This window comes from Mesoplodon densirostris, chromosome 10 (assembly GCF_025265405.1).
Source record: "Mesoplodon densirostris isolate mMesDen1 chromosome 10, mMesDen1 primary haplotype, whole genome shotgun sequence".
Taxonomy (NCBI): Eukaryota; Metazoa; Chordata; class Mammalia; order Artiodactyla; family Ziphiidae; genus Mesoplodon; species Mesoplodon densirostris.
The window spans coordinates 111,035,783-111,062,729 of record NC_082670.1 but is presented as its reverse complement, the minus strand read 5'-3'; positions in this window follow the sequence as shown (position 1 = coordinate 111,062,729).

Sequence of the window (26,947 nt, the reverse complement as noted above, 5' to 3'; positions counted from 1 at the left end):
CCCCAGCACTAGCCCCAGACCCAGCCCCAGCACTAACCCCAGACCCAGCCCTAGCCCCAGCCCCAACCCTAGACCCAGCCCTAGCCACAGCCCTAGCCACAGACCCAGTCCTAGCCCCAGTCCCAGCCCCACCCCTAGCCGCAGCCCTAGCCCTAGCCCCAGTCCCAGCCCCAGCCCCAGCACTAGCCCCAGACCCAGGCCTAGCCCCATGACCAGGCCCAGCCCCAGCCCTAGCCCCAGTCCCAGCCCCAGCCCTAGAACTAGCGCCAGACAAAACCCTAGCCCCATCTCCAGCCACAGCCCCAGCCATAGCCGTAGCCCTAGCCCCAGTCCCAGCCCCAGCCCTAGCACTAGCCCCAGACCAATCCCTAGCCACACCCCTAGCCATAGCCCTAGCCCCAGTCCCAGCCCCAGCCCTAGCCACAGCCCTAGACCCAGGCCCAGCACTAGCCCCAGACCCAGCCCTAGCCCCAGTCCCAGCCCCAGCCCTAGCCCCAGTCCCAGCCCCAGCCCTAGCACTAGCCCCAGACCAAGCCCTAGCCCCTGCTCCAGCCACAGCTCCAGCCCTAGCCCCAGCCCTAGCCGCAGCCCTAGCCCCAGTCCCAGCCCCAGCCCTAGCACTAGCCCCAGCCCCAACACTAGCCCCAGCCGTACCCCTAGCCCTAGCCCCAGTCCCAGCCCTAGCCGCAGCCCTAGCCTTAGCCCCAGTCCCAGCCTTAGCTGCAGCCCTAGCCGTAGCCCCAGTCCCAGCACCAGGCCCAGCCCCAGCACTAGCCCTAGACCCAGGCCTAACCCCAGTCCTAGACCCAGCCCCAGCCACAGCACTAGCCCCAGACCCAGCGCTAGCCCCAGTCCCAGCCTCAGCCCTAGCTGCAGCCCTAGCCCTAGCCCCAGTCCTAGACCCAGCCGATCCCTAGCCCTAACCCCAGCCCTAGCCCCAGCCCCAGCCCGAGCCCAAGCCCCAGCCCCAGCCCTAGCCCCAGCCCTAGTCGCAGCCCTAGGCCCAGCCCCAGCCCCAGGCCCAACCCTATCCCCATCCCCAGCCCTAGCCCCAGCCCCAGCCCTAGCCCCAGTCCAAGCCCCAGCCCCAGCACTAGCCCCAGACCCAACCCTAGCCCCAGTCCCAGCCCCAGCCCTAGCTGCAGCCCTAGACCTAGCCCCAGTCCCAGCCCCAGCCCTAGAACTAGCCCCAGACCAAGCCCTAGCCCCAGCTCCATCCACAGCCCCAGCCCTAGCCGCAGACCTAGCCATAGCCCTAGCCCCAGTCCCAGCCCCAGCCCCAGCCCCAGCACTAGCCCCAGACCCATCTCTAGCCCCAGCCCCAGCTCCAGCCCCAACCCTAGCCCCAGCCGTAGCTGCAGCCCTAGCCCTAGCCCCAGTACCTGCCCCATTCCCAGCACTAGTCCCAGTCCCTGCCCCTGTCCCAGCACTAGTCCCAGACCCAGCCCTAGCCCCAGTCCCAGCCCCAGGCCAAGCACTAGCCCCAGCCCCAACACTAGCCCCAGCCGTACCCGTAGCCCTAGCCCCAGGCCCAGCCCCAGCCCTAGCCACAGCCCTAGCCCCAGCCCTAGCCGCAGCCCAACCCTAGCCCCAGTCCCAGCCCCAGCCCCAGGCCTAGCTGCAGCCCTAGCCCTAGCCCCAGTCCCAGCACCAGGTGCAGCCCCAGCACTAGCCCCAGACCCAGCCCTAACCCCAGTCCTAGACCCAGCCCCAGCCCCAGCCCCAGCCCTAACTGCGGCCCTAGCCCTAGCCCCAGTCCCAGCCCCATCCCCAGGCCCAGGCCCGACAGTAGCCCTAGAACCTGCCCTAGCCCCAGTCCTAGACCCAGCCCCAGCCCCAGCTGATCCCTAGCCGTAACCCCAGCCCTAGCCCCAGCCCCAGCCCAAGCCCAAGCCCCAGCCCCAGACCTAGCCCCAGCCCTAGCCCCAGCCCTAGCCCCAGCCCCATGCCCAACCCTAGCCCCATCCCCAGCCCCAGCCCCAGACCCAGACCCAACCCTAGCCCCAGTCCCAGCCCCAGCCCTAGCTGCAGCCCTAGACCTAGCCCCAGTCCCATCCCCAGCCCCAGCCCTAGAACTAGCCCCAGACCAAGCCCTAGCCCCAGCTCCAGCCACAGCCCCAGCCCTTGCCGCAGACCTAGCCATAGCCCTAGCCCCAGTCCCAGCCCCAGCCCCAGCCCCAGCACTAGCCCCAGACCCATCTCTAGCCCCAGCCCCAGCTCCAGCCCCAACCCTAGCCCCAGCCGTAGCTGCAGCCCTAGCCCTAGCCCCAGTCCCTGCCCCAGTCCCAGCACTAGTCCCAGTCCCTGCCCCAGTCCCAGCCCTAGCCCCAGTCCCAGCCCCAGGCCTAGCACTAGCCCAAGCCCCAACACTAGCACCAGCCGTACACGTAGCCCTAGCTGCAGCCCTAGCCTTAGCCCCAGCACTAGCCCCAGCCCTAGCCGCAGCCCTAGCCGCAGCCCCAGCCCTAGCCCCAGGCCCAGGCCCAGCCCTAGCCACAGCCCTAGCCCCAGTCCCAGCCCCAGCACTAGCCCCAGACCCAGCCCTAGCCCCAGCCCCAACCCTAGCCCCATCCCTAGCCGCAGCCCTAGCCACAGCCGCAGTCCTAGCCCCAGTCCCAGCCCTAGCCCTAGCCCTAGCTGCAGCCCTAGCCATAGCCCCAGTCCCAGCCCCAGCACTAGCCCCAGACCCAGCCCTAGCCCCAGTCCCAGCCCCAGCCCCAGCCCCAGCCCCAGCCCCAGCCCTAGCCCCAGCTCCAGCCACAGCCCCAGCCATAGCCGTAGCCCTAGCCCCAGTCCCAGCCCCAGCCATAGCCGTAGCCCTAGCCCCAGTCCCAGCACTAGCCCCAGACCCATCTCTAGCCCCAGCCCCAGCTCCAGCTCCAGCCCCAACCCTAGCCCCAGCCGTAGCCGCAGCCGCAGCCCCAGCCCCAGCACTAGCCCCAGACCCAGCCCTAACCCCAGCCCTAGCCCCAGCCCTAACTGCAGCCCTAGCCCTAGCCCCAGTCCCAGCCCTAGCTGCAGCCCTAGCCTTAGCCCCAGTCCCAGCCCCAGCCCTAGCTGCAGCCCTAGACCTAGCCCCAGTCCCAGCCCCAGCCCTAGCACTAGCCCCAGACCAATCCCTAGCCACAGCCCTAGCCATAGCCCTAGCCGCAGTCCCAGCCCCAGCCCTAGCACTAGCCCCAGACCAATCCCTAGCCACAGCCCTAGCCCTAGCCCTAGCCCCAGTCCCAGCCCCAGCCCTAGCACTAGCCCCAGACCAATCCCTAGCCACAGCCCTAGCCATAGCCCTAGCCCCAGTCCCAGCCCCAGCCCTAGCCACAGCCCTAGACCCAGGCCCAGCACTAGCCCCAGACCCAGCCCTAGCCCCAGTCCCAGCCACAGCCCTAGCCACAGCCCTAGCCCCAGTCCCAGCCCCAGCCCTAGCACTAGCCCCAGACCAAGCCCTAGCCCCTGCTCCAGCCACAGCTCCAGCCCTAGCCACAGCCCTAGCCGTAGCCCTAGCCACAGACCCAGTCCCAGCACTAGACCCAGACCCATCTCTAGCCCCAGCCCCAGCCCCAGCCCCAACCCTAGCCCCAGCCGTAGATGCAGCCCTAGCCCTAGCCCCAGTCCCAGCCCTAGCTGCAGCCCTAGCCCTAGCACCAGTCCCAGCCCCAGCTCCAGCAGTAGCCCCAGCCCCAGCCCTAGCCCCAGCCCCAGCCCCAGCCGCAGATCCATCCCCAGTCCCAGCCCCAGCCCTAGCCCCAGTCCCAGCCCCAGCCCTAGAACTAGCCCCAAACCAAGCACTAGCCCCAGCTCCAGCCCCAGGCCTAGCCGCAGCCCTAGCCGTAGCCCTAGCCCCAGTCCCAGCCTCAGCCCCAGCACTAGCCCCAGACCCATCTCTAGCCCCATCCCCAGCTTCAGCCCCAACCCTAGCCCCAGCCGTAGCTGCAGCCCTAGCCCTAGCCCCATTCCCTGCCCCAGCCACAGCCCCAGCACTAGCCCCAGACCCATCTCTAGCCCAAGCCCCAGCCCCAGCCCCAAGCCTAGCCCCAGCCCCAGGCGCAACCCTAGCCCCAACCCTAGCCCCAGCCGTAGCCATAGCCCTAGCCCCAGTCCCAGCCCCAGCCCCAGTCCCAGCCCTAGCCGCAGCCCTAACCCTAGCCCCAGTCCCAGCCCCAGCCCCAGGCCTAGCTGCAGCCCTAGCCCTAGCCCTAGCCCCAGTCCTAGCCCTAGCCCCAGTCCCAGCACCAGGCGCAGCCCCAGCACTAGCCCCAGACCCAGCCCTAACCCCAATCCTAGACCCAGCCCCAGCCCCAGCCCTAACTGCAGCCCTAGCCCTAGCCCCAGTACCAGCCCCATCCCCAAGCCCAGGCCCGACAGTAGCCCTAGACCCAGCACTAGCCCCAGTCCTAGACCCAGCCCCAGCCCCAGCTGATCCCTAGCCCTAACCCCAGCCCTAGCCCCAGCCCCAGCCCGAGCCCAAGCCCCAGCCCGAGCCCAAGCCCCAGCCACAGCCCTAGCCCCAGCCCCAGTCCCAGCCCTAGTCCCAGCCTCAACCCTAGCCCCATCCCCAGCCTCAGCCCCATCCGCAGCCCTAGCCCCAGCCCCAGTACAAGCCCCAGCCCCAGCACTAGCCCCAGACCCAACCCTAGCCCCAGTCCCAGCCCCAGCCCTAGCCCCAGTCCCAGCCCCAGCCCTAGTCCCAGCTCCAGCCACAGCCCCAGCCCTAGCCGCAGTCCTAGCCATAGCCCTAGCCCCAGTCCCAGCCCCAGCCCCAGCACTAGCCCCAGACCCATCTCTAGCCCCAGCCCCAGCTCCAGCCCCAACCCTAGCCCCAGCTGTAGCTGCAGCCCTAGCCCTAGCCCCATTCCCTGCCCCAGTCCCAGCACTAGTCCAAGTCCCTGCCCCATTCCCAGCACTAGCCCCAGACCCAGCCCCAGCACTAGCCCCAGACCCAGCCCTAGCCCCAGCCCCAACCCTAGACCCAGCCCTAGCCGCAGCCCTAGCCACAGCCCCAGTCCTAGCCCCAGTCCCAGCCCCACCCCTAGCTGCAGCCCTAGCCCTAGCCCCAGTCCCAGCCCCAGCCCCAGCACTAGCCCCAGACCCAGGCCTAGCCCCAGGACCAGGCCCAGCCCCAGCCCCAGCCCCAGTACCAGCCCCAGCCCCAGCCCTAGAACTAACGCCAGACAAAACCCTAGCCCCAGCTCCAGCCCCAGCCCCAGCCATAGCCGTAGCCCTAGCCCCAGTCCCTGCCCCATCCATAGCCGTAGCCCTAGCCCCAGCCCGAGCACTAGCCCCAGCCCAAGCACTAGCCCCAGACCCAAACCTAGCCCCAGCCCTAGCCGCAGCCCCAGTCCTAGCCCCAGTCCCAGCCACAGCCCCAGCCCTAGCTGCAGCCCTAGCCCTAGCCCCAGTCCCAGTCCCAGCCCCAGCCCCAGCACTAGCCCCAGCCCCAGCCCCAGCCCTAGCTGCAGCCCTAGCCCTAGCCCCAGTCACAGCCACAGCCCCAGCACTAGCCCCAGACCCAGCCCTAGCCCCAGTACCAGCCCCAGTCCTAGACCCAGCCCCAGCCCCAGCCCCAGCCCTAACTGCAGCCCTAGCCCTAGCCCCAGTCCCAGCCCCATCCCCAGGCCCAGGCCCGACAGTAGCCCTAGAACCTGCCCTAGCCCCAGTCCTAGACCCAGCCCCAGACCCAGCTGATCCCTAGCCGTAACCCCAGCCCTAGCCCCAGCGCCAGCCCGAGCCCAAGCCCCAGCCCCAGCCCTAGCCCCAGCCCCTTGCCCAACCCTAGCACCATTCCCAGCCCCAGACCCAACCCTAGCCACAGCCCCAGCCCCTTATGCTGATCCTATAGAGGCCCTTGCGATCCTCCTAGGCCTTCCCCTGACAATGTGGTAACTAAGACCTTGACACTATTTCTAACTAAGGCCCCAGGTCCAGCCCCAGCCGCAGCCCCAGACCCTGATGCTGATCCTATTGAGGCCTTTATGCTCCTCCTAGGCTTTGCCCAGACACAGTCCTTAAGTAAGGCCTTGACCCTATACCTAAATAAGGCCCTAGCCCTAAATCTAGCCCCAGCCCCAGCCCTAACCGCAGCCCTAGCCCTAGCCCTAGCCCCAGTCCCAGCCCCAGCCCCAGCCCCAGCACTAGCCCCAGACCCAGCCCTAGCCCCAGCCCCAACCCTAGCCCCATCCCTAGCCGCAGCCCTAGCCGCAGCCGCAGTCCTTGTCCCAGTCCCAGCCCTAGCCCTAGCCCTAGCCGCAGCCCTAGCCATAGCCCGAGTCCCAGCCCCAGCACTAGCCCCAGACACAGCCCTAGCCCCAGTCCCAGCCCCAGCCCCAGTCCCAGCCCCAGGCCTAGCCCCAGCTCCAGCCACAGCACCAGCCATAGCCGTAGCCCTAGCCCCAGTCCCAGCCCCAGCCATAGCCGTAGCCCTAGCCCCAGCCCCAGCACTAGCCCCAGACCCATCTCTAGCCCCAGCCCCAGCTCCAGCTCCAGCCCCAACCCTAGCCCCAGCCGTAGCCGCAGCCGCAGCCCCAGCCCCAGCACTAGCCCCAGACCCAGCCCTAACGCCAGCCCTAGCCCCAGCCCTAACTGCAGCCCTAGCCCTAGCCCCAGTCCCAGCCCTAGCTGCAGCCCTAGCCTTAGCCCCAGTCCCAGCCCCAGCCCTAGCTGCAGCCCTAGACCTAGCCCCAGTCCCAGCCCCAGCCCTAGCACTAGCCCCAGACCAATCCCTAGCCACAGCCCTAGCCATAGCCCTAGCCCCAGTCCCAGCCCCAGCCCTAGCCACAGCCCTAGACCCAGGCCCAGCTCTAGCCCCAGACCCAGCCCTAGCCCCAGTCCCAGCCCCAGCCCTAGCCACAGCCCTAGCCCCAGTCCCAGCCCCAGCCCTAGCACTAGCCCCAGACCAAGCCCTAGCCCCTGCTCCAGCCACAGCTCCAGCCCTAGCCACAGCCCTAGCCGTAGCCCTAGCCACAGCCCCAACCCCAGCACTAGACCCAGACCCATCTCTAGCCCCAGCCCCAGCCCCAGCTGATCCCTAGCCCTAACCCCAGCCCTAGCCCCAGCCCCAGCCCGAGCCCAAGCCCCAGCCCGAGCCCAAGCCCCAGCCACAGCCCTAGCCCCAGCCCCAGTCCCAGCCCTAGTCCCAGCCTCAACCCTAGCCCCATCCCCAGCCTCAGCCCCATCCGCAGCCCTAGCCCCAGCCCCAGTACAAGCCCCAGCCCCAGCACTAGCCCCAGACCCAACCCTAGCCCCAGTCCCAGCCCCAGCCCTAGCCCCAGTCCCAGCCCCAGCCCCAGCCCTAGTCCCAGCTCCAGCCACAGCCCCAGCCCTAGCCGCAGACCTAGCCATAGCCCTAGCCCCAGTCCCAGCCCCAGCCCCAGGACTAGCCCCAGACCCATCTCTAGCCCCAGCCCCAGCTCCAGCCCCAACCCTAGCCCCAGCTGTAGCTGCAGCCCTAGCCCTAGCCCCAGTCCCTGCCCCAGTCCCAGCACTAGTCCCAGTCCCTGCCCCAGTCCCAGCACTAGCCCCAGACCCAGCCCCAGCACTAGCCCCAGACCCAGCCCTAGCCCCAGCCCCAACCCTAGACCCAGCCCTAGCCGCAGCCCTAGCCACAGCCCCAGTCCTAGCCCCAGTCCCAGCCCCACCCCTAGCTGCAGCCCTAGCCCTAGCCCCAGTCCCAGCCCCAGCCCCAGCACTAGCCCCAGACCCAGGCCTAGCCCCAGGACCAGGCCCAGCCCCAGCCCCAGCCCCAGTCCCAGCCCCAGCCCCAGCCCTAAAACTAGCGCCAGACAAAACCCTAGCCCCAGCTCCAGCCCCAGCCCCAGCCATAGCCGTAGCCCTAGCCCCAGTCCCAGCCCCATCCATAGCCGTAGCCCTAGCCGCAGCCCGAGCACTAGCCCCAGCCCAAGCACTAGCCCCAGACCCAACCCTAGCCCCAGCCCTAGCCGCAGCCCCAGTCCTAGCCCCAGTCCCAGCCACAGCCCCAGCCCTAGCTGCAGCCCTAGCCCTAGCCCCAGTCCCAGTCCCAGCCCCAGCCCCAGCACTAGCACCAGCCCCAGCCCCAGCCCTAGCTGCAGCCCTAGCCCTAGCCCCAGTCCCAGCCACAGCCCCAGCACTAGCCCCAGACCCAGCCCTAGCTCCAGTACCAGCCCCAGTCCTAGACCCAGCCCCAGCCCCAGCCCTAACTGCAGCCCTAGCCCTAGCCCCAGTCCCAGCCCCATCCCCAGGCCCAGGCCCGACAGTAGCCCTAGAACCTGCCCTAGCCCCAGTCCTAGACCCAGCCCCAGACCCAGCTGATCCCTAGCCGTAACCACAGCCCTAGCCCCAGCCCCAGCCCGAGCCCAAGCCCCAGCCCCAGCCCTAGCCCCAGCCCCATGCCCAACCCTAGCCCCATCCCCAGCCCCAGACCCAACCCTAGCCCCAGCCCCAGCCCCTTATGCTGATCCTATAGAGGCCCTTGCGATCCTCCTAGGCCTTCCCCTGACAATGTGGTAACTAAGACCTTGACACTATTTCTAACTAAGGCCCCAGGTCCAGCCCCAGCCGCAGCCCCAGACCCTGATGCTGATCCTATTGAGGCCTTTATGCTCCTCCTAGGCTTTGCCCAGACACAGTCCTTAAGTAAGGCCTTGACCCTATACCTAAATAAGGCCCTAGCCTTAAATCTAGCCCCAGCCCCAGCCCTAACCGCAGCCCTAGCCCTAGCCCTAGCCCCAGTCCCAGTCCCAGCCCCAGCCCCAGCACTAGCCCCAGACCCAGCCCTAGCCCCAGCACCAACCCTAGCCCCATCCCTAGCCGCAGCCCTAGCCGCAGCCGCAGTCCTTGTCCCAGTCCCAGCCCTAGCCCTAGCCCTAGCCGCAGCCCTAGCCATAGCCCGAGTCCCAGCCCCAGCACTAGCCCCAGACACAGCCCTAGCCCCAGTCCCAGCCCCAGCCCCAGTCCCAGCCCCAGGCCTAGCCCCAGCTCCAGCCACAGCCCCAGCCATAGCCGTAGCCCTAGCCCCAGTCCCAGCCCCAGCCATAGCCGTAGCCCTAGCCCCAGCCCCAGCACTAGCCCCAGACCCATCTCTAGCCCCAGCCCCAGCTCCAGCTCCAGCCCCAACCCTAGCCCCAGCCGTAGCTGCAGCCGCAGCCCCAGCCCCAGCACTAGCCCCAGACCCAGCCCTAACCCCAGCCCTAGCCCCAGCCCTAACTGCAGCCCTAGCCCTAGCCCCAGTCCCAGCCCCAGCCCCAGCACTAGCCCCAGACCCAGGCCTAGCCCCATGACCAGGCCCAGCCCCAGCCCTAGAACTAGCCCCAGACAAAACCCTAGCCCCAGCTCCAGCCACAGCCCCAGCCATAGCCGTAGCCCTAGCCCCAGTCCCAGCCCCATCCATAGCCGTAGCCCTAGCCCCAGCCCGAGCACTAGCCCCAGCCCAAGCACTAGCCCCAGACCCAACCCTAGCCCCAGCCCTAGCCGCAGCCCCAGTCCTAGCCCCAGTCCCAGCCACAGCCCCAGCCCTAGCTGCAGCCCTAGCCCTAGCCCCAGTCCCAGTCCCAGCCCCAGCCCCAGCACTAGCCCCAGATCCAGCCCCAGCCCTAGCTGCAGCCCTAGCCCTAGCCCCAGTCCCAGCCACAGCCCCAGCACTAGCCCCAGACCCAGCCCTAGCCCCAGTACCAGCCCCAGCCCTAGCCCCAGTCCCAGCCCCAGCCCCAGCCCCAGCCCTAGAACTAGCCCCAGACAAAACCCTAGCCCCAGCTCCAGCCACAGCCCCAGCCATAGCCGTAGCCCTAGCCCCAGTCCCAGCCCCAGCCATAGCCGTAGCCCTAGCCCCAGCCCGAGCACTAGCCCTAGCCCCAGCCCTAGCCGCAGCCCTAGCCCCAGTCCCAGCCCCAGCCCTAGCACTAGCCCCAGCCCCAACACTAGCCCCAGCCGTACCCCTAGCCCTAGCCCTAGCCCCAGTCCCAGCCCTAGCCGCAGCCCTAGCCTTAGCCCCAGTCCCAGCCCTAGCTGCAGCCCTAGCCGTAGCCCCAGGCCCAGCCCCAGCACTAGCCCTAGACCCAGCCCTAACCCCAGTCCTAGACCCAGCCCCAGCCCCAGCCCAAGCCCTAGCCCTAACGCCAGCCCTGGCCCCAGCCCTAGAACTAGCCCCAGACAAAACCCTAGCCCCAGCTCCAGCCACAGCCCCAGCCATAGCCGTAGACCTAGCCCCAGTCCCAGCCCCATCCATAGCCGTAGCCCTAGCCCCAGCCCGAGCACTAGCCCCAGCCCCAGCACTAGCCCCAGACCCAGCCCTAGCCCCAGCCCCAACCCTAGCCCTAGCCCTAGCCGCAGCCCTAGCCGCAGCCCCAGTCCTAGCCCCAGTCCCAGCCCCAGCCCCAGCCCTAGCTGCAGCCCTAGCCCTAGCCCCAGTCCCAGCCCCATCCCCAGCCCGAGCAGTAGCCCCAGACCCAGCCCTAGCCCCAGTCCCAGCCTCAGCCCTAGCTGCAGCCCTAGCCCTAGCCCTAGTCCCAGCCCCAGCCCCAACAGGAGCCCCAGACCCAGCCCTAGCCCCAGTCCCAGCCCCAGACCCAGCCCTAGAACTAGCCCCAGACAAAACCCTAGCCCCAGCTCCAGCCACGGCCCCAGCCATAGCTGTAGCCCTAGCCCCAGTCCCAGCCCCAGCCATAGCCGTAGCCCTAGCCCCAGCCCGAGCACTAGCCCTAGACCCAGCCCTAGCCGCAGCCCTAGCCCCAGTCCCAGCCCCAGCCCTAGCACTAGCCCCAGCCCCAACACTAGCCCCAGCCGTACCCCTAGCCCTAGCCCCAGTCCCAGCCCTAGCCGCAGCCCTAGCCTTAGCCCCACTCCCAGCCCTAGCTGCAGCCCTAGCCATAGCCCCAGTCCCAGCACCAGGCCCAGCCCCAGCACTAGCCCTAGACCCAGCCCTAACCCCAGTCCTAGACCCAGCCCCAGCCCCAGCCCAAGCCCTAGCCCTAACACCAGCCCTGGCCCCAGCCCTAGAACTAGCCCCAGACAAAACCCTAGCCCCAGCTCCAGCCACAGCCCCAGCCATAGCCGTAGACCTAGCCCCAGTCCCAGCCCCATCCATAGCCGTAGCCCTAGCCCCAGCCCGAGCACTAGCCCCAGCCCCAGCACTAGCCCCAGACCCAGCGCTAGCCCCAGTCCCAGCCTCAGCCCTAGCTGCAGCCCTAGCCCTAGCCCCAGTCCTAGACCCAGCCGATCCCTAGCCCTAACCCCAGCCCTAGCCCCAGCCCCAGCCCGAGCCCAAGCCCCAGCCCCAGCCCTAGCCCCAGCCCTAGTCGCAGCCCTAGGCCCAGCCCCAGCCCCAGGCCCAACCCTATCCCCATCCCCAGCCCTAGCCCCAGCCCCAGCCCTAGCCCCAGTCCAAGCCCCAGCCCCAGCACTAGCCCCAGACCCAACCCTAGCCCCAGTCCCAGCCCCAGTCCTAGCCGCAGCCCTAGACCTAGCCCCAGTCCCAGCCCCAGCCCTAGAACTAGCCCCAGACCAAGCCCTAGCCCCAGCTCCATCCACAGCCCCAGCCCTAGCCGCAGACCTAGCCATAGCCCTAGCACCAGTCCCAGCCCCAGCCCCAGCCCCAGCACTAGCCCCAGACCCAGCCCTAGCCCCAGCCCCAAACCTAGCCCCATCCCTAGCCGCAGCCCAAGCCGCAGCCGCAGTCCTTCTCCCAGTCCCAGCCCTAGCACTAGCCCTAGCCGCAGCCCTAGCCATAGCCCGAGTCCCAGCCCCAGCACTAGCCCCAGACACAGCCCTAGCCCCAGTCCCAGCCCCAGCCCCAGTCCCAGCCCCAGCCCTAGCCCCAGCTCCAGCCACAGCCCCAGCCATAGCCGTAGCCCTAGCCCCAGTCCCAGCCCCAGCCATAGCCGTAGCCCTAGCCCCAGCCCCAGCACTAGCCCCAGACCCATCTCTAGCCCCAGCCCCAGCTCCAGCTCCAGCCCCAACCCTAGCCCCAGCCGTAGCTGCAGCCGCAGCCCCAGCCCCAGCACTAGCCCCAGACCCAGCCCTAACCCCAGCCCTAGCCCCAGCCCTAACTGCAGCCCTAGCCCTAGCCCCAGTCCCAGCCCTAGCTGCAGCCCTAGCCTTAGCCCCAGTCCCAGCACCAGCCCTAGCTGCAGCCCTAGCCCTAGCACCAGTCCCAGCCCCAGCCCTAGCACTAGCCCCAGACCAATCCCTAGCCCCAGCTCCAGGCACAGCCCCAGCCCTAGCCACAGCCCTAGCCGTAGCCCTAGCCGCAGTCCCAGCCCCAGCCCCAGCTCCAGCACCTTCACTAGCCACAGACGCAGCCCTAGCGCCAGCCCCAGCCCTAGCCCCAGCCCCAACCCTAGCACCATCCCTAGCTGCAGCCCTAGCCGCAGCCGCAGTCCTAGCCCCAGTCCCAGCCCTAGCCCTAGCTGCAGCCCTAGCCATAGCCCCAGTCCCAGCCCCAGTCCCAGCACTAGCCCCAGACCCAGCACTAGCCCCAGTCCCAGCCCCAGCCCCAGCCCTAGCCCCAGTCCCAGCCCCAGCCCCAGCCCTAAAACTAGCCCCAGACAAAACCCTAGCCCCAGCTCCAGCCACAGCCCCAGCCCTAGCCGTAGCCCTAGCCCCAGTCCCAGCCCCAGCCATAGCCGTAGCCCTCCACCAGCCCCAGCACTAGCCCCAGACCCATCTCTAGCCCCAGCCCCAGCTCCAGCTCCAGCCCCAACCCTAGCCCCAGCCGTAGCTGCAGCCGCAGCCCCAGCCCCAGCACTAGCCCCAGACCCAGCCCTAACCCCAGCCCTAGCCCCAGCCCTAACTGCAGCCCTAGCCCTATCCCCAGTCCCAGCCCTAGCTGCAGCCCTAGCCTTAGCCCCAGTCCCAGCACCAGCCCTAGCTGCAGCCCTAGCCCTAGCCGCAGTCCCAGCCCCAGCCCTAGCACTAGCCCCAGACCAATCCCTAGCCCCAGCTCCAGGCACAGCCCCAGCCCTAGCCGTAGCCCTAGCCGCAGTCCCAGCCCCAGCCCCAGCTCCAGCACCTTCACTAGCCACAGATGCAGCCCTAGCGCCAGCCCCAGCCCTAACCCTAGCCCCAGCACGAGCCCCAGCCCTAGCCACAGCCCTAGACCCAGTCCCAGCCCCAGCACTAGCCCCAGACCCAGCACTAGCCCCAGTACCATCCCCAGCCCTAGCCGCAGCCCTAGCCGTAGCCCTAGCCCCAGTCACAGCCCCAGCCCCAGCCCCAGCACTAGCCCCAGCACTAGCCCCAGCCCTAGCCCCAGCTCTAGCTGCAGCCCCAGCCCTAGCCCCAGTCCCAGCCCCAGTCCTAGCCACAGCCCTAGACCCAGGCCCAGCACTAGTCCCAGTCCATGCCCCAGTCCCAGCACTAGCCCCAGACCCAGCCCCAGCACTAGCCCCAGACCCAGCCCTAGCCCCAGCCCCAACCCTAGACCCAGCCCTAGCCGCAGCCCTAGCCACAGCCCCAGTCCTAGCCCCAGTCCCAGCCCCACCCCTAGCTGCAGCCCTAGCCCTAGCCCCAGTCCCAGCCCCAGCCCCAGCACTAGCCCCAGACCCAGGCCTAGCCCCATGACCAGGCCCAGCCCCAGCCCTAGCCCCAGTCCCAGCCCCAGCCCTAGAACTAGCCCCAGACAAAACCGTAGCCCCATCTCCAGCCCCAGCCCCAGCCATAGCCGTAGCCCTAGCCCCAGTCCCAGCCCCATCCATAGCCGTAGCCCTAGCCCCAGCCCGAGCACTAGCCCCAGCCCAAGCACTAGCCCCAGACCCAACCCTAGCCCCAGCCCTAGCGGCAGCCCCAGTCCTAGCCCCAGTCCCAGCCACAGCCCCAGCCCTAGCTACAGCCCTAGCCCTAGCCCCAGTCCCAGTCCCAGCCCCAGCCCCAGCACTAGCCCCAGATCCAGCCCCAGCCCTAGCTGCAGCCCTAGCCCTAGCCCCAGTCCCAGCCACAGCCCCAGCACTAGCTCCAGACCCAGCCCTAGCCCCAGTACCAGCCCCAGCCCTAGCCCCAGTCCCAGCCCCAGCCCTAGAACTAGCCCCAGACAAAACCCTAGCCCCAGCTCCAGCCACAGCCCCAGCCATAGCCGTAGCCCTAGCCCCAGTCCCAGCCCCAGCCATAGCCGTAGCCCTAGCCCCAGCCCGAGCACTAGCCCTAGCCCCAGCCCTAGCCGCAGCCCTAGCCCCAGTCCCAGCCCCAGCCCTAGCACTAGCCCCAGCCCCAACACTAGCCCCAGCCGTACCCCTAGCCCTAGCCCTAGCCCCAGTCCCAGCCCTAACCGCAGCCCTAGCCTTAGCCCCAGTCCCAGCCCTAGCTGCAGCCCTAGCCGTAGCCGCAGGCGCAGCCCCAGCACTAGCCCTAGACCCAGCCCCAGCCCCAGCCCAAGCCCTAGCCCTAACGCCAGCCCTGGCCCCAGCCCTAGAACTAGCCCCAGACAAAACCCTAGCCCCAGCTCCAGCCACAGCCCCAGCCATAGCCGTAGACCTAGCCCCAGTCCCAGCCCCATCCATAGCCGTAGCCCTAGCCCCAGCCCGAGCACTAGCCCCAGCCCCAGCACTAGCCCCAGACCCAGCCCTAGCCCCAGCCCCAACCCTAGCCCTAGCCCTAGCCGCAGCCCTAGCCGCAGCCCCAGTCCTAGCCCCAGTCCCAGCCCCAGCCCCAGCCCTAGCTGCAGCCCTAGCCCTAGCCCCAGTCCCAGCCCCATCCCCAGCCCGAGCAGTAGCCCCAGACCCAGCCCTAGCCCCAGTCCCAGCCTCAGCCCTAGCTGCAGCCCTTTCCCTAGCCCTAGTCCCAGCCCCAGCCCCTGCAGGAGCCCCAGACCCAGCCCTAGCCCCAGTCCCAGCCCCAGACCCAGCCCTAGAACTAGCCCCAGACAAAACCCTAGCCCCAGCTCCAGCCACAGCCCCAGCCATAGCTGTAGCCCTAGCCCCAGTCCCAGCCCCAGCCATAACCGTAGCCCTAGCCCCAGCCCGAGCACTAGCCCTAGCCCCAGCCCTAGCCGCAGCCCTAGCCCCAGTCCCAGCCACAGCCCTAGCACTAGCCCCAGCCCCAACACTAGCCCCAGCCGTACCCCTAGCCCTAGCCCTAGCCCCAGTCCCAGCCCTAGCCGCAGCCCTAGCCTTAGCCCCAGTCCCAGCCCTAGCTGCAGCCCTAGCCGTAGCCCCAGTCCCAGCACCAGGCCCAGCCCCAGCACTAGCCCTAGACCCACCCCTAACCCCAGTCCTAGACCCAGCCCCAGCCCCAGCCCAAGCCCTAGCCCTAACACCAGCCCTGGCCCCAGCCCTAGAACTAGCCCCAAACAAAACCCTAGCCCCAGCTCCAGCCACAGCCCCAGCCATAGCCGTAGACCTAGACCCAGTCCCAGCCCCATCCATAGCCGTAGCCCTAGCCCCAGCCCGAGCACTAGCCCCAGCCCCAGCACTAGCCCCAGACCCAGCGCTAGCCCCAGTCCCAGCCTCAGCCCTAGCTGCAGCCCTAGCCCTAGCCCCAGTCCTAGACCCAGCCGATCCCTAGCCCTAACCCCAGCCCTAGCCCCAGCCCCAGCCCGAGCCCAAGCCCCAGCCCCAGCCCTAGCCCCAGCCCTAGTCGCAGCCCTAGGCCCAGCCCCAGCCCCAGGCCCAACCCTATCCCCATCCCCAGCCCTAGCCCCAGCCCCAGCCCTAGCCCCAGTCCAAGCCCCAGCCCCAGCACTAGCCCCAGACCCAACCCTAGCCCCAGTCCCAGCCCCAGCCCTAGCTGCAGCCCTAGACCTAGCCCCAGTCCCAGCCCCAGCCCTAGAACTAGCCCCAGACCAAGCCCTAGCCCCAGCTCCATCCACAGCCCCAGCCCTAGCCGCAGACCTAGCCATAGCCCTAGCCCCAGTCCCAGCCCCAGCCCCAGCCCCAGCACTAGCCCCAGACCCATCTCTAGCCCCAGTCCCAGCTCCAGCCCCAACCCTAGCCCCAGCCGTAGCTGCAGCCCTAGCCCTAGCCCCAGTCCCTGCCCCAGTCCCAGCACTAGTCCCAGTCCCTGCCCCTGTCCCAGCACTAGTCCCAGACCCAGCCCTAGCCCCAGTCCCAGCCCCAGGCCTAGCACTAGCCCCAGCCCCAACACTAGCCCCAGCCGTACCCGTAGCCCTAGCCCCAGTCCCAGCCCTAGCTGCAGCCCTAGCCTTAGTCCCAGCACTAGCCCCAGCCCTAGCCGCAGCCCTAGCCGCAGCCCCAGCCCTAGCCCCAGGCCCAGCCCCAGCCCTAGCCCCAGCCCTAGCCCCAGCCCTAGCCGCAGCCCAACCCTAGCCCCAGTCCCAGCCCCAGCCCCAGGCCTAGCTGCAGCCCTAGCCCTAGCCCCAGTCCCAGCACCAGGCGCAGCCCCAGCACTAGCCCCAGACCCAGCCCTAACCCCAGTCCTAGACCCAGCCCCAGCCCCAGCCCCAGCCCTAACTGCAGCCCTAGCCCTAGCCCCAGTCCCAGCCCCATCCCCAGGCCCAGGCCCGACAGTAGCCCTAGAACCTGCCCTAGCCCCAGTCCTAGACCCAGCCCCAGCCCCAGCTGATCCCTAGCCGTAACCCCAGCCCTAGCCCCAGCCCCAGCCCGAGCCGAAGCCCCAGCCCCAGCCCTAGCCCCAGCCCTAGCCCCAGCCCTAGCCCCAGCCCCATGCCCAACCCTAGCCCCATCCCCAGCCCCAGACCCAGCCCCAGACCCAACCCTAGCCCCAGTCCCAGCCCCAGCCCTAGCTGCAGCCCTAGACCTAGCCCCAGTCCCATCCCCAACCCCAGCCCTAGAACTAGCCCCAGACCAAGCCCTAGCCCCAGCTCCAGCCACAGCCCCAGCCCTTGCCGCAGACCTAGCCATAGCCCTAGCCCCAGTCCCAGCCCCAGCCCCAGCCCCAGCACTAGCCCCAGACCCATCTCTAGCCCCAGCCCCAGCTCCAGCCCCAACCCTAGCCCCAGCCGTAGCTGCAGCCCTAGCCCTAGCCCCAGTCCCTGCCCCAGTCCCAGCACTAGTCCCAGTCCCTGCCCCAGTCCCAGCCCTAGCCCCAGTCCCAGCCCCAGGCCTAGCACTAGCCCCAGCCCCAACACTAGCCCCAGCCGTACACGTAGCCCTAGCTGCAGCCCTAGCCTTAGCCCCAGCACTAGCCCCAGCCCTAGCCGCAGCCCTGGCCGCAGCCCCAGCCCTAGCCCCAGGCCCAGCCCCAGCCCTAGCCACAGCCCTAGCCCCAGTCCCAGCCCCAGCACTAGCCCCAGACCAAGCCCTAGACCCAGCTCCAGCCACAGCCCCAGCCCTAGCCGCAGCCCTAGACGTAGCCCTAGCCCCAGTCACAGCCCCAGCCCCAGCACTAGCCCCATTCCCAGCCCTAGCCCCAGGCCCAGCCCTAAACCCAGCCCCAGCACTAGCCCCAGACACAGCCCTAGCCCCAGTCCCAGCCCCAGCCCCAGCACTAGCCCCAAACCCAGCCCTAGCCCCAGTCCCAGCCCCAGCCCCAGCCTGAGCCCGAGCCCTAGCCCCAGCCCCAGCCCCTTATGCTGATCCTATAGAGGCCCTTGCGATCCTCCTAGGCCTTCCCCTGACAATGTGGTAACTAAGACCTTGACACTATTTCTAACTAAGGCCCCAGGTCCAGCCCCAGCCGCAGCCCCAGACCCTGATGCTGATCCTATTGAGGCCTTTATGCTCCTCCTAGGCTTTGCCCAGACACAGTCCTTAAGTAAGGCCTTGACCCTATACCTAAATAAGACCCTAGCCCTAAATCTAGCCCCAGCCCCAGCCCTAACCGCAGCCCTAGCCCTAGCCCTAGCCCCAGTCCCAGTCCCAGCCCCAGCCCCAGCACTAGCCCCAGACCCAGCCCTAGCCCCAGCCCCAACCCTAGCCCCATCCCTAGGCGCAGCCCTAGCCGCAGCCGCAGTCCTAGCCCCAGTCCCAGCCCTAGCCCTAGCCCTAGCTGCAGCCCTAGCCATAGCCCCAGTCCCAGCCCCAGCACTAGCCCCAGACCCATCCCTAGCCCCAGTCCCAGCCCCAGCCCCAGTCCCAGCACCAGCCCCAGCCCTAGCCCCAGCTCCAGCCACAGCCCCAGCCATAGCCATAGCCCTAGCCCCAGTCCCAGCCCCAGCCATAGCCGTAGCCCTAGCCCCAGCCCCAGCACTAGCCCCAGACCCATCTCTAGCCCCAGCCCCAGCTCCAGCTCCAGCCCCAACCCTAGCCCCAGCCGTAGCCGCAGCCGCAGCCCCAGCCCCAGCACTAGCCCCAGACCCAGCCCTAACGCCAGCCCTAGCCCCAGCCCTAACTGCAGCCCTAGCCCTAGCCCCAGTCCCAGCCCTAGCTGCAGCCCTAGCCTTAGCCCCAGTCCCAGCCCCAGCCCTAGCTGCAGCCCTAGACCTAGCCACAGTCCCAGCCCCAGCCCTAGCACTAGCCCCAGACCAATCCCTAGCCACAGCCCTAGCCATAGCCCTAGCCCCAGTCCCAGCCTCAGCCCTAGCCACAGCCCTAGACCCAGGCCCAGCACTAGCCCCAGACCCAGCCCTAGCCCCAGTCCCAGCCCCAGCCCTAGCCACAGCCCTAGCCCCAGTCCCAGCCCCAGCCCTAGCACTAGCCCCAGACCAAGCCCTAGCCCCTGCTCCAGCCACAGCTCCAGCCCTAGCCACAGCCCTAGCCGTAGCCCTAGCCACAGCCCCAACCCCAGCACTAGACCCAGACCCATCTCTAGCCCCAGCCCCAGCCCCAGCTGATCCCTAGCCCTAACCCCAGCCCTAGCCCCAGCCCCAGCCCGAGCCCAAGCCCCAGCCCGAGCCCAAGCCCCAGCCACAGCCCTAGCCCCAGCCCCAGTCCCAGTCCTAGTCCCAGCCTCAACCCTAGCCCCATCCCCAGCCTCAGCCCCATCCGCAGCCCTAGCCCCAGGCCCAGTACAAGCCCCAGCCCCAGCACTAGCCCCAGACCCAACCCTAGCCCCAGTCCCAGCCCCAGCCCTAGCCCCAGTCCCAGCCCCAGCCCCAGCCCTAGTCCCAGCTCCAGCCACAGCCCCAGCCCTAGCCGCAGACCTAGCCATAGCCCTAGCCCCAGTCCCAGCTCCAGCCCCAGCACTAGCCCCAGACCCATCTCTAGCCCCAGCCCCAGCTCCAGCCCCAACCCTAGCCCCAGCTGTAGCTGCAGCCCTAGCCCTAGCCCCAGTCCCTGCCCCAGTCCCAGCACTAGTCCCAGTCCCTGCCCCAGTCCCAGCACTAGCCCCAGACCCAGCCCCAGCACTAGCCCCAGACCCAGCCCTAGCCCCAGCCCCAACCCTAGACCCAGCCCTAGCCGCAGCCCTAGCCACAGCCCCAGTCCTAGCCCCAGTCCCAGCCCCACCCCTAGCTGCAGCCCTAGCCCTAGCCCCAGTCCCAGCCCCAGCCCCAGCACTAGCCCCAGACCCAGGCCTAGCCCCAGGACCAGGCCCAGCCCCAGCCCCAGCCCCAGTCCCAGCCCCAGCCCCAGCCCTAGAACTAGCGCCAGACAAAACCCTAGCCCCAGCTCCAGCCCCAGCCCCAGCCATAGCCGTAGCCCTAGCCCCAGTCCCTGCCCCATCCATAGCCGTAGCCCTAGCCCCAGCCCGAGCACTAGCCCCAGCCCAAGCACTAGCCCCAGACCCAACCCTAGCCCCAGCCCTAGCCGCAGCCCCAGTCCTAGCCCCAGTCCCAGCCACAGCCCCAGCCCTAGCTGCAGCCCTAGCCCTAGCCCCAGTCCCAGTCCCAGCCCCAGCCCCAGCACTAGCCCCAGCCCCAGTCCTAGCTGCAGCCCTAGCCCTAGCCCCAGTCCCAGCCACAGCCCCAGCACTAGCCCCAGACCCAGCCCTAGCGCCAGTACCAGCCCCAGTCCTAGACCCAGCCCCAGCCCCAGCCCCAGCCCTAACTGCAGCCCTAGCCCTAGCCCCAGTCCCAGCCCCATCCCCAGGCCCAGGCCCGACAGTAGCCCTAGAACCTGCCCTAGCCCCAGTCCTAGACCCAGCCCCAGACCCAGCTGATCCCTAGCCGTAACCCCAGCCCTAGCCGCAGCCCCAGCCCGAGCACTAGCCCCAGCCCCAGCCCTATCCCCAGCCCCATGCCCAACCCTAGCCCCATCCCCAGCCCCAGACCCAACCCTAGCCCCAGCCCCAGCCCCTTATGCTGATCCTATAGAGGCCCTTGCGATCCTCCTAGGCCTTCCCCTGACAATGTGGTAACTAAGACCTTGACACTATTTCTAACTAAGGCCCCAGGTCCAGCCCCAGCCGCAGCCCCAGACCCTGATGCTGATCCTATTGAGGCCTTTATGCTCCTCCTAGGCTTTGCCCAGACACAGTCCTTAAGTAAGGCCTTGACCCTATACCTAAATAAGGCACTAGCCTTAAATCTAGCCCCAGCCCCAGCCCTAACCGCAGCCCTAGCCCTAGCCCTAGCCCCAGTCCCAGCCCCAGCCCCAGCCCCAGCACTAGCCCCAGACCCAGCCCTAGCCCCAGCCCCAACCCTAGCCCCATCCCTATCCGCAGCCCTAGCCGCAGCCGCAGTCCTTGTCCCAGTCCCAGCCCTAGCCCTAGCCCTAGCCGCAGCCCTAGCCATAGCCCGAGTCCCAGCCCCAGCACTAGCCCCAGACACAGCCCTAGCCCCAGTCCCAGCCCCAGCCCCAGTCCCAGCCCCAGCCCTAGCCCCAGCTCCAGCCACAGCCCCAGCCATAGCCGTAGCCCTAGCCCCAGTCCCAGCCCCAGCCATAGCCGTAGCCCTAGCCCCAGCCCCAGCACTAGCCCCAGACCCATCTCTAGCCCCAGCCCCAGCTCCAGCTCCAGCCCCAACCCTAGCCCCAGCCGTAGCTGCAGCCGCAGCCCCAGCCCCAGCACTAGCCCCAGACCCAGCCCTAACCCCAGCCCTAGCCCCAGCCCTAACTGCAGCCCTAGCCCTAGCCCCAGTCCCAGCCCTAGCTGCAGCCCTAGCCTTAGCCCCAGTCCCAGCACCAGCCCTAGCTGCAGCCCGAGCCCTAGCCCCAGTCCCAGCCCCAGCCCTAGCACTAGCCCCAGACCAATCCCTAGCCCCAGCTCCACGCACAGCCCCAGCCCTAGCCACAGCCCTAGCCGTAGCCCTAGCCGCAGTCCCAGCCCCAGCCCCAGCTCCAGCACCTTCACTAGCCACAGACGCAGCCCTAGCGCCAGCCCCAGCCCTAGCCCCAGCCCCAACCCTAGCACCATCCCTAGCTGCAGCCTTAGCCGCAGCCGCAGTCCTAGCCCCAGTCCCAGCTCTAGCCCTAGCTGCAGCCCTAGCCATAGCCCCAGTCCCAGCCCCAGTCCCAGCACTAGCCCCAGACCCAGCACTAGCCCCAGTCCCAGCCCCAGCCCCAGCCCTAGCCCCAGTCCCAGCCCCAGCCCCAGCCCTAAAACTAGCCCCAGACAAAACCCTAGCCCCAGCTCCAGCCACAGCCCCAGCCCTAGCCGTAGCCCTAGCCCCAGTCCCAGCCCCAGCCATAGCCGTAGCCCTAGCGCCAGCCCCAGCACTAGCCCCAGACCCATCTCTAGCCCCAGCCCCAGCTCCAGCTCCAGCCCCAACCCTAGCCCCAGCCGTAGCTGCAGCCGCAGCCCCAGCCCCAGCACTAGCCCCAGACCCAGCCCTAACCCCAGCCCTAGCCCCAGCCCTAACTGCAGCCCTAGCCCTAGCCCCAGTCCCAGCCCTAGCTGCAGCCCTAGCCTTAGCCCCAGTCCCAGCCCCAGCCCTAGCTGCAGCCCTAGCCCTAGCCACAGTCCCAGCCCCAGCCCTAGCACTAGCCCCAGACCAATCCCTAGCCCCAGCTCCAGGCACAGCCCCAGCCCTAGCCGTAGCCCTAGCCGCAGTCCCAGCCCCAGCCCCAGCTCCAGCACCTTCACTAGCCACAGATGCAGCCCTAGCGCCAGCCCCAGCCCTAACCCCAGCCCCAGCACGAGCCCCAGCCCTAGCCACAGCCCTAGCCCCAGTCCCAGCCCCAGCACTAGCCCCAGACCCAGCACTAGCCCCAGTACCATCCCCAGCCCTAGCCGCAGCCCTAGCCGTAGCCCTAGCCCCAGTCACAGCCACAGCCCCAGCCCCAGCACTAGCCCCAGCACTAGCCCCAGCCCTAGCCCCAGCTCTAGCTGCAGCCCCAGCCCTAGCCCCAGTCCCAGCCCCAGTCCTAGACACAGCCCTAGACCCAGGCCCAGCACTAGTCCCAGTCCATGCCCCAGTCCCAGCACTAGCCCCAGACCCAGCCCCAGCACTAGCCCCAGACCCAGCCCTAGCCCCAGCCCCAACCCTAGACCCAGCCCTACCCGCAGCCCTAGCCACAGCCCCAGTCCTAGCCCCAGTCCCAGCCCCACCCCTAGCTGCAGCCCTAGCCCTAGCCCCAGTCCCAGCCCCAGCCCCAGCACTAGCCCCAGACCCAGGCCTAGCCCCATGACCAGGCCCAGCCCCAGCCCTAGCCCCAGTCCCAGCCCCAGCCCTAGAACTAGCCCCAGACAAAACCGTAGCCCCATCTCCAGCCCCAGCCCCAGCCATAGCCGTAGCCCTAGCCCCAGTCCCAGCCCCATCCATAGCCGTAGCCCTAGCCCCAGCCCGAGCACTAGCCCCAGCCCAAGCACTAGCCCCAGACCCAACCCTAGCCCCAGCCCTAGCCGCAGCCCCAGTCCTAGCCCCAGTCCCAGCCACAGCCCCAGCCCTAGCTGCAGCCCTAGCCCTAGCCCCAGTCCCAGTCCCAGCCCCAGCCCCAGCACTAGCCCCAGATCCAGCCCCAGCCCTAGCTGCAGCCCTAGCCCTAGCCCCAGTCCCAGCCACAGCCCCAGCACTAGCTCCAGACCCAGCCCTAGCCCCAGTACCAGCCCCAGCCCTAGCCCCAGTCCCAGCCCCAGCCCCAGCCCTAGAACTAGCCCCAGACAAAACCCTAGCCCCAGCTCCAGCCACAGCCCCAGCCATAGCCGTAGCCCTAGCCCCAGTCCCAGCCCCAGCCATAGCCGTAGCCCTAGCCCCAGCCCGAGCACTAGCCCTAGCCCCAGCCCTAGCCGCAGCCCTAGCCCCAGTCCCAGCCCCAGCCCCAGCACTAGCCCCAGACCCAACCCTAGCCCCAGTCCCAGCCCCAGCCCTAGCCGCAGCCCTAGACCTAGCCCCAGTCCCAGCCCCAGCCCTAGAACTAGCCCCAGACCAAGCCCTAGCCCCAGCTCCAGCCACAGCCCCAGGCCTAGCCGCAGACCTAGCCATAGCCCTAGCCCCAGTCCCAGCCCCAGCCCCAGCACTAGCCCCAGACCCATCTCTAGCCCCAGCCCCAGCTCCAGCCCCAAACCTAGCCCCAACCGTAGCTGCAGCCCTAGCCCTAGCCCCAGTCCCTGCCCCAGTCCCAGCACTAGTCCCAGTCCCTGCTCCAGTCCCTGCATTAGCCCCAGACCCAGCCCCAGCACTAGCCCCAGACCCAGCCCCAGCACTAGCCCCAGACCCAGCCCAAGCCCCAGCCCCAACCCTAGACCCAGCCCTAGCCGCAGCCCTAGCCAAAGCACCAATCCTAGCCCCAGTCCCAGCCCCACCCCTAGCTGCAGCCCTTGCCCTAGCCACAGTCCCAGCCCCAGCCCCAGCACTAGCCCCAGACCCAGGCCTAGCCCCAGGACCAGGCCCAGCCCCAGCCCTAGCCCCAGTCCCAGCCCCAGCCCTAGAACTAGCGCCAGACAAAACCCTAGCCCCAGCTCCAGCCCCAGCCCCAGCCATAGCCGTAGCCCTAGCCCCAGTCCCAGCCCCATCCAGAGCCGTAGCCCTAGCCCCAGCCGGAGCACTAGCCCCAGCCCAAGCACTAGCCCCAGACCCAACCCTAGCCCCAGCCCTAGACACAGCCCCAGTCCTAGCCCCAGTCCCAGCCACAGCCCCAGTCCTAGCCCCAGTCCCAGCCACAGCCCCAGCCCTAGCTGCAGCCCTAGCCCTAGCCCCAGTCCCAGTCCCAGCCCCAGCCCCAGCACTAGCCCCAGACTCAGCCACATCCCTAGATGCAGCCCTAGCCCTAGCCCCAGTCCCAGCCACAGCCCCAGCACTAGCCCCAGACCCAGCCCTAGCCCCAGTACAAGCACCAGCCCTAGCCCCAGTCCCAGCCCCAGCCCCAGCCCTGGAACTAGCCCCAGACAAAACCCTAGCCCCAGCTCCAGCCACAGCCCCAGACTCAGCCCTAGCCCCAGGCCCAACGCTAGCCCTAGCCCTAGCCGCAGCCCTAGCCGCAGCCTCTATCCTAGCCCCAGTCCCAGCCCCATCCCCAGCCCCAGCAGTAGCCCCAGACCCAGCCCTAGCCCCAGTCCCAGCCTCAGCCCTAGCTGCAGCCCTAGCCCTAGCCCCAGTCCCAGCCCCAGCCCCAGCACTAGCCCCAGACCCAGCCCTAGCACCAGTCCCAGCCCCAGCCCCAGCCCTAGAACTAGCCCCAGACAAAACCCTAGCCCCAGCTCCAGCCACAGCCCCAGCCATAGCCGTAGCCCTAGCCCCAGTCCCAGCCCCAGCCATAGCCGTAGCCCTAGCCCCAGCCCGAGCACTAGCCCCAGCCCCAGCCCGAGCCCCAGCCGCAGCCCTAGCCCCAGTCCCAGCCCCAGCCCTAGCACTAGCCCCAGCCCCAACACTAGCCCCAGCCGTACCCCTAGCCCTAGCCCTAGCCCCAGTCCCAGCCCCAGCCCGAGCCCCAGCCCCGGCCCGAGCCCAAGCCCCAGCCACAGCCCTAGCCCCAGCCCCAGTCCCAGCCCTAGTCCCAGCCTCAACCCTAGCCCCATCCCCAGCCTCAGCCCCATCCGCAGCCCTAGCCCCAGCCCCAGTACAAGCCCCAGCCCCAGCACTAGCCCCAGACCCAACCCTAGCCCCAGTCCCAGCCCCAGCCCTAGCCCCAGTCCCAGCCCCAGGCCCAGCCCTAGACCCAGCCCTAGCCCCAGCCCCAGGTCCAACCCCAGCCCCATCCCCAGCCCCAGCCACAGCCCTAGCCCCAGCCCCAGTCTAAGCCCCAGCCCCAGCACTAGCCCCAGACCCAACCCTAGCCCCAGTCCCAGCCCCAGCCCTAGCCCCAGTCCTAGCCCCAGCCCCAGCCCTAGTCCCAGCTCCAGCCACAGCCCCAGCCCTAGCCGCAGACCTAGCCATAGCCCTAGCCCCAGTCCCAGCCCCAGCCCCAGCACTAGCCCCAGACCCATCTCTAGCCACAGCCCCAGCTCCAGCCCCAACCCTAGCCCCAGCTGTAGCTGCAGCCCTAGCCCTAGCCCCAGTCCCTGCCCCAGTCCCAGCACTAGTCCCAGTCCCTGTCCCAGTCCCAGCACTAGCCCCAGACCCAGCCCCAGCACTAGCCCCAGACCCAGCCCTAGCCCCAGCCCCAACCCTAGACCCAGCCCTAGCCGCAGCACTAAACAGCCCCAGTCCTAGCCCCAGTCCCAGCCCCACCCCTAGCTGCAGCCCTAGCCCTAGCCCCAGTCCCAGCCCCAGCCCCAGCACTAGCCCCAGACCCAGGCCTAGCCCCAGTACCAGGCCCAGCCCCAGCCCCAGCCCCAGTCCCAGCCCCAGCCCCATCCCTAGAACTAGCGCCAGACAAAACCCTAGCCCCAGCTCCAGCCCCAGCCCCAGCCATAGCCGTAGCCCTAGCCCCAGTCCCAGCCCCATCCATAGCCATAGCCCTAGCCCCAGCCCGAGCACTAGCCCCAGCCCAAGCACTAGCCCCAGACCCAACCCTAGCCCCAGCCCTAGCCGCAGCCCCAGTCCTAGCCCCAGTCCCAGCCACAGCCTCAGCCCTAGCTGCAGCCCTAGCCCTAGCCCCAGTCCCAGTCCCAGCCACAGCCCCAGCACTAGCCCCAGCCCCAGCCCTAGCTGCAGCCCTAGCCCTAGCCCCAGTCCCAGCCACAGCCCCAGCACTAGCCCCAGACCCAGCCCTAGCCCCAGTCCCAGCCCCAGCCCCAGTCCCAGCCACAGCCCTAGCCCCAGCTCCAGCCACAGCCCCAGCCATAGCCGTAGCCCTAGCCCCAGTCCCAGCCCCAGCCATAGCCGTAGCCCTAGCCCCAGCCCCAGCACTAGCCCCAGACCCATCTCTAGCCCCAGCCCCAGCTCCAGCTCCAGCCCCAACCCTAGCCCCAGCCGTAGCTGCAGCCGCAGCCCCAGCCCCAGCACTAGCCCCAGACCCAGCCCTAACCCCAGCCCTAGCCCCAGCCCTAACTGCAGCCCTAGCCCTAGCCCCAGTCCCAGCCCTAGCTGCAGCCCTAGCCTTAGCCCCAGTCCCAGCCCCAGCCCTAGCTGCAGCCCTAGCCCTAGCCCCAGTCCCAGCCCCAGCCCTAGTACTAGCCCCAGACCAATCCCTAGCCCCAGCTCCAGGCACAGCCCCAGCCCTAGCCACAGCCCTAGCCGTAGCCCTAGCCGCAGTCCCAGCCCCAGCCCCAGCTCCAGCACCTTCACTAGCCACAGACGCAGCCCTAGCGCCAGCCCCAGCCCTAGCCCCAGCCCCAACCCTAGCACCATCCCTAGCTGCAGCCCTAGCCGCAGCCGCAGTCCTAGCCCCAGTCCCAGCCCTAGCCCTAGCTGCAGCCCTAGCCATAGCCCCAGTCCCAGCCCCAGTCCCAGCACTAGCCCCAGACCCAGCACTAGCCCCAGTCCCAGCCCCAGCCCCAGCCCCAGTCCCAGCCCCAGCCCCAGCCCTAAAACTAGCCCCAGACAAAACCCTAGCCCCAGCTCCAGCCACAGCCCCAGCCCTAGCCGTAGCCCTAGCCCCAGTCCCAGCCCCAGCCATAGCCGTAGCCCTAGCGCCAGCCCCAGCACTAGCCCCAGACCCATCTCTAGCCCCAGCCCCAGCTCCAGCTCCAGCCCCAACCCTAGCCCCAGCCGTAGCTGCAGCCGCAGCCCCAGCCCCAGTCCCAGCCCCAGTCCTAGCCACAGCCCTAGACCCAGGCCCAGCACTAGTCCCAGTCCCTGCCCCAGTCCCAGCACTAGCCCCAGTCCCAGCCCCAGCCCCAGCCCCAGCCCCAGTCCCAGCCCCAGCCCCAGCCCCAGCCCTAAAACTAGCCCCAGACAAAACCCTAGCCCCAGCTCCAGCCACATCCCAAGCCC